General features: G+C 40.4%; 1 pseudogene; it reads right to left on the bottom strand.

The window, feature by feature from the left end:
- Positions 1 to 10,281: 10,281 nt before the first annotated feature.
- On the bottom strand, positions 10,282 to 10,893 carry LOC144304967 (dynein light chain roadblock-type 1 pseudogene; annotated as a pseudogene).
- Between the last annotated feature and the right edge of the window lie 437 nt (positions 10,894 to 11,330).

The raw sequence follows: 11,330 nt of genomic DNA, 5'->3' as shown, positions 1-11,330 counted from the left end.
TATAGGTAATGTATATTTATAACTAATGTTGTCACACAAGCATTTAAATGGCCAGATTACAAAAACCACTTTTTAAAATTTTGAAATACTGCCTTCTTTTTATTTCTTGTTGAATTCTTAAATATTTTTTATTGTGGTACAATACATGTAATATAAAATTTGGCATTTTGGGGACCCCTGGGTGGCTCAGTGGTTGAGCATCTGCCTTTGGCTCAGGGTGTGATCCTGGAGACCCAGGATCGAGTCCCACATCGGGCTCCCTGCATGGAGTCTGCTTCTCCTCCCTCTGCCTATGTCTCCGCCTCTCTCTCATTGTGTCTCTTGTGAATAAATAAATAAAATATATTTTTTTAATTGGCATTTTGATAATTTTTAAAAAGATTTTTACTTATTTATTTGAGAGAGAGAGAGCACAGGCAGTGGGGAGGGGCACAGGAAGAGGGAGAAGCAGACTCCCCACTGAGCAGGGAGCCTAAGATGGGGGCTCAATCCCAGGACCCCAAGATCATGACCTGAGCTGAAGGCAGACACTTAACCAACTGAACCATCCAGGTGCCCCACCATTTCGATAATTTTTATGTGTACAATTTAGTAGCATTAAGTACATTGATGTTGTTGTGCAACTCTCACCACTATCCATTTCCAGAATGGTATTGCCTTTCTTTTGGAGTAGGAAAAATTCTTGTAAGTGGGATTACTGGGTCAGAGAGTTTGAATTATGTACCCTTTTTGAAATTCAATTATATTGTAGTGTCTAAGCACGTGGGCTATAGAGTTAGACCAAACTGGATTTGAATCCTGAAACTGAGTAATACTTGACCACCTTTGGGAAGTAATTTTTGTAAGTCTCGTGTTCCTCTTCTACAAAGTGCCTTCTAATGCAGGCACCCCAAAATACCTAATAATAATTGGTATGAAATTATATAGTCTAAAATACTTAGGATTGTGCCTGGCACATAATGCCCATTATTTCTTTTGTAATGTGCAAAGATGTAAATGTGAACTCCTATTATTTATCATCATTATCATCATCATGCTCAGGATCTTATAGAATCAGTTGTTCTCTTAATAATGTGGCTTTTGGCATTTTACTGCTTCTGTAAGGAGATTTTCAACAATATCTGTGAACAGTATTTGTGTTTTGAACAAGTTATGATACTGTCAGGATTGTAAAAGATGCTATTGGTGTGGTTCAGTGTAAACTTGAGGGATGAGCTTTTTATAGAGCTTAGCAACAGATGCAACAAACATGGAATTAAACCACAACAGTATTCATAGTACATCACCCCAGAACAAGTTTCAATATCAGATGAAATGCAGGGTGAAGGAATATGAAACAATAATGGGAAGGGTGGGGGTGGAGAGGGATACTGGGATTTTGAAGAAATGAGTAGAAAGAAAGGCAAGTTCCTGGTTATCGAGCTCTTAAGGAAGTCTGTGTGGTCAACATACAGTCAATGAGCTGCAAACACCCTTGCAATACTCCTGTGAGATAGTGAGAAGCAGACAAACAAGGAAGCCTAAATACAGAAAACTTACTTTCTGGGCATCACACAACCAGTTATTGGCAGAAGTGGGATTGAAATTTAGGCTTCCGATTCCATGATGCTATTTGTTTGTGGCTCTCTATATTAGTCTGATGAAGGATGAATTCTAGAAGGAGGTTTTTTTTCTGTTTGAAATGAATGAGTCTTTACCCAGGCACAGACTCACACAGAATGAATAAGCACAGCTGTGCTAGAGAGCTTCAGTTTGCCCCCAGAGATCCATGCCTATCCTTCTCCATCTTGCTGTCTACATCAGAATTGACCTGTAGAGATTGCATCAAAGGGCTCCCTTGCCCTCAGCTTCCTGTTGGTATTGGTAAAGGAGATTAGAGGGAAGAGTGTATTTATGGTTTCCTCCCTGAGGGGTTTCATTAGGCTGGCTGTGTCCTGGCTCCTGTCTGGCATCCCTCTGTGCACAATCTTCAGGTTCCAGTAACTTCTCTATACCCTCGTTATTGCAGGGTGGTAACAGTCCCTGGGGCACTATAGTGCTATGCCTTGTTGATTCCCTATATCTTGCTCACATCTTTATAAATAGTCCCTTTACCAAACTCTCCTCAAATTATCCCATTTTGGAAATACCATCTGTTTTCTAATGGGCCTCTGACTGACCCACAAGCCTTATTGCCATTAACCAGAACATTTGGGGAAGAAAGAGGAGGTGACTTGTTCAGAGAAGGATCTGACTTCTCACCATTCCAGACTGGGTTTGGCCTAGAATGATGGCAAAGGAAGGTATGAGTAGAGTTATTTCACTATCTATGAATCCTCAAGAAAACTGGATCTTTCCTCTTCCAGTTGAAGGTGAGAAGACTTTTCTATCAATGGGGACTCACCAGATCCAGAAGAGAGGCCTGGACTGAGTAGTGTCCTGTTGCCTTGGGCCATCCTGGAGAGATGACCATTAGGTTCCACTCTGGGTGTGGCCTGGCCTTTTGTCAGGAGTGGTCAGGCAGTTCAGGGCAGAGTTGCCCAGCCATCTATTTGCTAATTCTTAAAAGTCATAGAGCTAAAAGCAACCAAATCCTCACATTTCAGAACTATCATCGGCATCTAAATTATGGTATTATATTTAAGCTTTATATCCAAGACTTGCAGGCTTTGGGTACCTTAAGGAAAAGTCTAGTGACCAAAGAAAGTCTCACGACTGAATGTCATTTGTTTGAAGGTCACTGGACTCCAGAAAAGAGATTGTTCTGGGAACCTGTACCAAGATACCACCATTGTCCCATATGAGATAGACAGCTTTGACATTGAAGTTGGGGTATTTTCTGTTTCATGTCTTCCCTTGAGAAGGCTTTATACCTTGGGTAGGACACAGAGCCCCAAAGCTGCCAGGCTCTAGCCAGCTGGGAGAGCTTCTTTTATCCCGCACACAGTGATAACATCCAAACCCACTGACTGTTAACTTAGCTATCTTCTCTTTTCTAACTGATTTTAGCTTGATTTCTCATGTAGCCCACACTTTGGTACATGGTTATGTAGAGGCTGCTTTTTGTGGTTACTTCAGTAGTGTATAGTCCTTCATTTATTCAAGTATTTATCGGTGGGGGGGGGGGCAGGGACTGGGCAATAATGGGCAGCTGAGAATATGATGAATAGAGTTAGTCCCTATGGCCATGGAACTTAATGTCTAGTGGAGATACAGATACACAAAAAATAATTACCCATGGTTCCTTGTTTCATCAACTTTACTGTAACTAGAAGTCAGAATTCATCTCTACTGTTTTGATTTTTTTTATTGGAGTTCCATTTGCCAACATATAGAATAACACCCAGTGCTCATCCCGCCAAGTGCCCCCCTCAGTGCCCATCACCCAGTCACCCCAACCCTTTCCACTACCCCTTGTTCGTTTCCCAGAGTTAGGGGTCTCTCATGTCCTGTCACCCTCAATGATATTTTCACTCATTTTCTCTCCTTTCCCCTTTATTCCCTTTCACTAATTTTTATATTCCCCAAATGAATGAGACCATATAACGTTTGTCCTTTTCTGATTGACTTACTTCACTCAGCATAATACCCTCCAGTTCTATCCACATAGAAGCAAATGGTGGGTATTTGTCGTTTCTAATGGCTGAGGAATACCCCATTGTATACATAGACCACAGCTTCTTTATCCTAGGTCATAGGGCAGATCTATTTTTAACTCTTTGAGGAAACTCCACACAGTTTTCCAGAGTGGCTGCACCAGTTCACATTCCCACCAACAGTGCAGAGGCTTCCCCTTTCTCCGCATCCTCGCCAACATTTTGTTGTTTCCTGCCTTTTTAATTTCCCCCATTCTCACTGGTGTGAGGTGGTATCTCATTGTGGTTTTGATTTGTATTTCCCTGATGGCCAGTGATGTGGAGCATTTTCTCATGTGCGTGTTGGCCATGTCTATGTCTTCCTCTGTGAGATTTCTGTTCATGTCTCTTGCCCATTTCATGATTAGATTGTTTATTTCTTTGCTGTTGAGTTTCATAAGTTCTTTATAGATCTTGGAAACTAGCCCTTTATCTGATACGTCATTTGCAAATCTCTTCTCCCATTCTGTAGGTTGTCTTTTAGTTTTGTTGACTGTTTCTTTTGCTGTGCAGAAGTTTTGATCTTGATTAAGTCCTAATAATTAATTTTTGCTTTTGTTTCTCTTGTCTTCATGGATGTATCTTGCAGGAAGTTGCTGTGGCCAAGTTCAAAAAGGGTGTTGCCTGTGTTCTCCTCTAATATTTTGATGGAAGCATGTCTCACATTTAGATCTTTTATCCATTTTGAGTTTATCTTTCATCTCCACTGTTTTGTATCCATTGAGTATCCAAGCACATCGGTGACATTCAATAGGTACTTTGTTTTATACATTTTCTGCTGATAGTTCAGAGCTTCTTATTCTGCCTGCCTTGGTGTCAAAGGCATCAGATCTGGCCTTGAGGCAAAGAAGAAAATCAGATTGGAAACTGATGCCTGTTTTGCTCTTTCTATACATTCTGGGACAACTGTCATAGCAGACTAGATAGCTCCAGATGTACACCAGATTGGGCTAGTTCCCCCATCCTAGTCCTTCTTCTGGGAGGCACACCTGTGCCCCTCATTGATGAGCTTCTCTGGCCCACTGCTAGGAATCATTTTCCAGTAAAGAAAAAAATAAAGAGGAAAGAACAGCAAGCTCTGTGACTAAACCAGCTTCAGCTCTCAGGGGTACGAAATCCTTCTCCAAATCACCTCATTAAAGGGAACGGGAAAGGAAAGACTCTCTCTGAGGATCACTGGAGTGTAGTCACCATCTATTCCTTTCATTTTCTTGCTAAATTCTGGACATTTGTGGCCACTGGCTGATATATTTTACTTTGGCTTTTTTTTTAGGGACTAAAGTGCCCAGTGATTCAAGCCAGTATATTCTGAGCTTGTTTGGGAATGGTTTGTTTCAATTATTAATTTAATTTCCAACATTCTTGGTGTTTTTTTTCACTTTCAGTTAAAATAAATTTCATTTGTTGAATGTATCAGGATTTGCATGACCTTTGAAATGATTCTTTGTAAGGAAACTGAGTAGCTTAAAATGGATAATAGCCCTTATGTTGGTAATTATCATTTGGTATTAATAGCACCTCTTCCATCTAGCCCCCTCAAAATTCAAATTAAAGAGTTAATTATGGAATCACAATTACAGCCATAAATTTCTTCAAATTTTTAATTTTTATGCAGTTATCTGTTTATGTACCTTAATTTTATTTTCTTTCTTTTTAAGATCTTATTTATGTATTCATGAGAAACACACACAGAGAGGCAGAGACACACCAGAGGGAAAAGCAGTCTCCCTCAGAACATAAAGATTCCTAACTCTGGGACACGAACTAGGGGTGGTGGAAGGGGAGGAGGGCGGGGGGTGGGGGGGGTGGGGGCACTTGACGGGATGAGCACTGGGTGTTATTCTGTATGTTGGTAAATTGAACACCAATAAAAAATAAATTTATTATATATATAAAAAAGCAGTTTCCCTGAAGGGAGCCCGATGCAGGACTAGACTCCAGGACCCCGGGATCATGACCTGAGCCAAAGGCAGATGCTCAATCACTGAGCCACCCAGGCATCCCTATGTACCTTAATTTTCATTCATGTTAACCACAGTTACAACTTTTCCCTAAGATTGTCACCTTAACCTGCCATGTCCAGCTCATATTTGTAGTAGCTTCCTTATGATTTTAGGCTCTATTTTTAATTTTAAGGCCACTGGAACTTCTCTCACCTGTGTCTGCAGGGAACTAGGCAAAGAGATCCCCTGTTGCTTACTCTGCCTCAGGACTAAATCTTGAACTGCTCTTTCAGACCCAGTGGGGTACTTCCCCATCCCATTGAGACCTTCTCCACTAGTGACTCTATAATGCATTTATCCAACTGCTTTGTTATCCATCAAGTTCTCACCTTGTCTTTTGGAGTGGAAGCATTCCACTTGTCTCCTGGCTCACAACTTTGGCATCATTGACTCCCCCATTCCAGCAACAGCGTCAGTGGCTGCCACAGGAAATGCTCATCCAACCTCCACTTCAGAAGGGAAGTGATGCTTCTATCAGACTTGGTTCAGGCTTGAGGTGGAATCCAGATGCCCCGTTTCTTTAAAAAAAAATTGTTTTTTTTTTTGTTAATTGAATGTCAAATTGTGAAAGCTGGTTGGGATGGATAGGGTCAGAAACTAAGCTAGAGGTGGGCTTAGAGCCGAATGCTTTAGATGGAATTAGAATCTAGAATAGATGCAATTCTTTAGCAGAATTAGAGTAAACATTGGCAGAAGACCAATAGCTGATATTTGTAGCTATTGATTTAATATTTGCAATTGTTATGCTGTTTAAATCCTTTTAAAAACTAGAGTTAACCGGAGTTGTGAGAAGCATAATTTCCTTAAGGAATCTCTAGAAGGAGCAATCATTTACAAAGTAGAAAAAAAGTATAAATATTAAGACTGAGTTCACCTAAGAAAGATGAAACAGGCATCTAAAGGAAAATGTATCAGCTAGGATTAGCTCTAGCAAATCAAAATAATAGTGGCTTTAACAAGAGAGCTTTTTTCCTCTCCATGTAAAAGTCCAGAAATAAGCAGTGCCTGAAGTCATCAGGGATGTATGTTCTTCCTGTCTTTCTGTTTTACTGTCTTTAGTGTTCCATCTCCTGGTCCAAAGTGGATGCTAAGCCCTCAGCTGTCACATTTGCCTTCCAGCCAACAGGAAAGAAGAATATTATATACATATATCTTGCTTTTATCACGTTAGATAAAATTTCATCATATGGCCATTCTTAGTTGAAAAAGGGAGGAAGCTGGGAAAGGTCTTTATACCAGGTGGCCATGTGCTCAGCTAAAAATCAGGAATACTATTGCCAAGAAGAAGGAAAGAATAGATGTTGGGGATTAGATAAATATTATGTAATTGAGGACTGTTTGGGGCAAGAGGATCCACAAGCATTTCATGAAAACAAGTTCCAAAGGATTTCTGCCTCCCAGCATTAAATATGTTAAATCATGTTCAGGAACATGTCTGTAACAGAACCACAAGCCAACTCTCAAGAGCCTGGTATTAGAAACCCATCGCAAGTTATTATTGCTAATGTGGGTGTTGAGAATGAAGAAGAGTGAGTGAATGTTGAAGAAAAGACCTCAGAGACTTCTGGATAAATGGACTCTCGAAGTATAACAGCACCTGTCACAACTTGAGGAATGGTTTTGATCATTGTCAATGGAGCTACTCTGAATCGCAGATTTGGGATTTGGAGAGTTTCGTTTTGCTTAGATTCTCCAAAGCAGCATTTCTGTACTTAGATTTTCAAATCAGAGAAGCCGAGACTTCCACTCATAAGGATAGCAGCTTTTTTTCAAAGGAGCATTTTCTCCTCCCAAATGAGTCAGCTTTAACCTCTTCCTGCCATTTCTGGCAGCCTTGATATGTTTATCCAGTGGTACCCTAAGTTAACTTCATGTGCTTAGTTTGTTAGCAGGGACTGATTTATGAACCAGGAGAGATAAAGTTCACTAGTTTGTGTGGGGAAAAGAAGAAAACAAAGAACTTACTCTAGGAGCCACTAGATCGCTCATCATCAAATTTTGGCTTTACTTGTTTCCTCTGGAAATTTTTCCATGTAAATCCCTTGAGGCTAGGGACTCTTTCTCCCTTGATATCCCAAATGCCTAGCTCAGCGCCTCTCACAAAGCTGGCTCTCGATAAATATTTGTTGAGATATTCTGAAGGAGGTTCATCAGAGACAGTGACAGAAAAACACATAATGAAAATTAACAACCCAGTTTTTGGTAGTCTTAGGTCATGTCTAGTGTTTTTCTTTTTTTTTTTTTTAAGATTTATGTAGGGGCACCTAGATGGCTCAGTTGGTTAAGCCTTCGGCTTAGGTCATGATCCCGGGGCCCTGGGATTGAGTCCCCCACCGCTGAGCCACCCGGACTACCCCAATAAAATCTTTTTTAAAAAAAGATTTATTTGTTTACTTGAGAGAGAGAGAGAGTGGGCAGGAGAGGGCAGAGGGTGAGGGAGAGAGATTCTCTAGCAGACTCCCCGCTGTGCCCCACACGTGACCCCCATCCCACCACTCTGAGATCATGACCTGAGCCCAATCAAGAGTCTGGCTTTTAGGGATCCCTGGGTGGCGCAGCGGTTTGGCGCCTGCCTTTGGCCCAGGGCGGGATCCTGGAGACCCGGGATCGAATCCCACGTCGGGCTCCCGGTGCATGGAGCCTGCTTCTCCCTCTGCCTCTCTCTCTCTCTCTCTGTGACTATCATAAATAAATAAAAAATCTTAAAAAAAATAAAATAAAGACTTATTAAGAGTCTGGCTTTTAACTGACTGAGCCACACTGGCTAGGAGCTCTAGGAGCTCTAAAAGAAAAGAAAATTCACAGCAAGATGGCCCTGGGAAGTCTTGAGATTTTGTAAGGAAGTAATGAAGGAAAAACACTCATTTTGACACCTGCTCTTCAGTGTGAAAAATTCACAGCTTTGTAAATGGTAACAAAGGAAAGAAAACCTAATCTATAAGAGTCTGAGTGTTTACCATACGAGATTTCAGGACACACGATTATTCCTCTTGCTTCAGTTTGCTAGTGCCGCCTATTCACCCAAATAAAGATGTCCTTTCTCCAGCCAAACCTGAGCTGCCAGAGTGAACTAATGACTTCAGAATGGAAGACAGATGCTTCCTGTGGGAGGGTTTCTGGGCAGACAGAGAACACATAACCAGAGCTGGTTACAGAATTTGTGAGGCCTGGTGCAAAATGAAAATGGAAGACTGCTTGCTTGTTCAAAAGTGAGAAAAAACATGTCATTAAAGGGACTAAAATATAAAGCTTTTTCCCTTTTCCCACAGTATCTCTGTTGACTTGTCGTGGTGTTTTTAGTTTATTTAATGCTGCTCTAAGTAAAGAAGAATCAAACATTTTAAGTTACTGGCATGCTTTTTACCATTCATCTTTTTATTGTGGAATTTCAGTTTTAAGTTTATTCTAATATATTTATTCGAATTATATGAGAACATTTAACTTGCATGCAGGGTCACCAAACTTGTACAATTTGCATTTTTGTAGCTCGCACATGCATATATATTTTGTTCTTACTACCACACTGGATATGCTGCAAAGAGCTGTCTCACCTGTTTTTTCTTTTGCTTCTTGATTCATGTGCATTCTCCTAACACTCTTTGGAAGCCAGCAGCTTCCATAAAATGCTTGCTTTGTGCTTGCTTTAAGTCCCGTTGAACTCAATTCTGGATCCACTATATTCTGTGTTCAGGCAGCACCAGGAATGCTATATGAAAATGAGGTGGCAAGAAATGACAGACACACATACCATGTGCATGATCTGCTCATGCCATGCTACATTGTCCCTTTGGACTTCACTTATAAAACCCAAGTTCAAGGATTCAATTATTGTGAATTGCAACACAGTGATAGTAGAGAGTTAAACCAAGTGTGGGGCCCTTTTGAACCTGGCCCTGTGGGCCTGCGCAGGTCGCATGCCCATGAAGACAGTCCTGCATGTAACCAAAGTAAGAGTTACCTTTTCTTTTCTTTTTCAGTAATTTGAAAAATCAGTAGTCATTGGAAGAGCACAAATGAAATGAGCATGTCAATAGGGGCCGTATTGAAGAATAGTATTGTATTGCCTAACTGAAGCTAAGATGAATCTTGAAATATTGTAAAAGAATTAATAGGAGGGGCGCCTGGTTGGCTCAGTCAGAAGAGCATGGAACTCTTGATCTCAGGGTTGTGTGTTTGAGCCCTACGTTGGGTATAGAGATTACTAAAAAATATAATAAATTGACTGAAAAAGAAAGAACAGGAAAGAAAAGAACTTGTAGTCAGTGTTCAATTGAGAATCATCTGAAGTACAATAATTATGTTAGTGGATTAAAGTTTTTTAAAGAATAGAAATGTTTTTTTATTGCTGCAAATCTTAAAACTTAAAAAAAGGCTAAACATTACAGAGAGGTAATATAAAAAAGCTACTCTCACAGTTTAATGTATGTTGAAAAACTTGTTGCACATATCTGTAACATAACCATTTTTACTCCTAATTCAGGCAGATGACATAAGGTTAAGTAAAGATACTGACATTGTTCTTTTCTTTGCATGCACTAAAATTTTGTATTACCTCATTGATGAGAGCACTGTAATATCCCAAAGGAAGATCCATCTAAATATTTTTAGTTTAAAGAATGGCTTTAAATTGTTTTATTTTTTATTTTTTTAAAGCATTTTAGTTATTTTTAGTTAAAGGAAAACAGACTTTTCCAAGGGTGGCCAAGTAAACTGAAGGTCAGACGGAAGGAAGCAGGGTGTGTGGGCTGCTCAAAGCTCCTGCTCCAAAATCTGGAGGTGAGGAAAGAAGGTCCTCCCAAGAATTCAAGGGTGACTGGCCAGCAGAGGGATGACTTTGATGACTGTGGGCACTGGATCCGTCTAAGTAGGTTCCAAGATAATTTCCACCTGCCAGTTGATTGACATGATTAACATTATCACTCTTAGGGGCTATTACATTAAGGAATGATGCAGGAAGCCAAGAGAGTGGCTTATTCAGTTGGATTCTGAATCACAATCAGGAAATAGTCTTTATCTGGTGCAACCATAATTTCATTTTTCTTGGAGCAAATTTGAAGGAAGGTGAGGTCATTCTGGGGGTCAGTTTCACGCATGGTGCTCCGGGCCTTCAAGATGAAGTTGCGCATGAGGTTGGCATACTGTGTGGTGGTGGGATTGTCCATGGTACTCTTGATGGGAATGCCTTCTGTGTTCACCACGATGATGCCCTATATTCCCTTCTGGCTCTGAAGTTGCTTCAGTGTCTCCTCCACCTCTACCATTTCTAACCGATCCAGTAGCTCTGCGACACCAGCATTCAGTCCAGGCCTGGTACCTTTCCACCTTTAAATTGTTTTAAATTGTTTAAAGAAACAATAAATAAGCCATTAACTTTTCATCTTCATGTTTCTTTCTTTCTTTCTTTCTTTCTTTCTTTCTTTCTTTCTTTCTTTCTTTCTTTCATTCATTTATTTGAAAGAGAGAGAGAAAGTGTATGAGCATGAGCAGGAGGAGTGGTAGAAGGAGAAGGAGGAGACTCCCTGCTGAGCAGGGAGCCAGATGGATACTGGATTCCAGGATCTGAGATCATGACCTGAGCCAAAGGCAGAAGCCTAACTGACTGGGCTACCCAGATACCCTAATGTATTTTTTTTATATTAAGATGACAAAATTCAGCTATATTTTCAAATTATCAATGAAAGCATAAATAACTATATTAGGATGATATGGAAAA

This window comes from Canis aureus, chromosome 34, assembly GCF_053574225.1.
Source record: "Canis aureus isolate CA01 chromosome 34, VMU_Caureus_v.1.0, whole genome shotgun sequence".
NCBI classification, from domain to species: domain Eukaryota; kingdom Metazoa; phylum Chordata; class Mammalia; order Carnivora; family Canidae; genus Canis; species Canis aureus.
The sequence above is the reverse complement of the archived record's forward strand: the minus strand, read 5'-3'. Positions and strand labels throughout refer to the sequence as shown.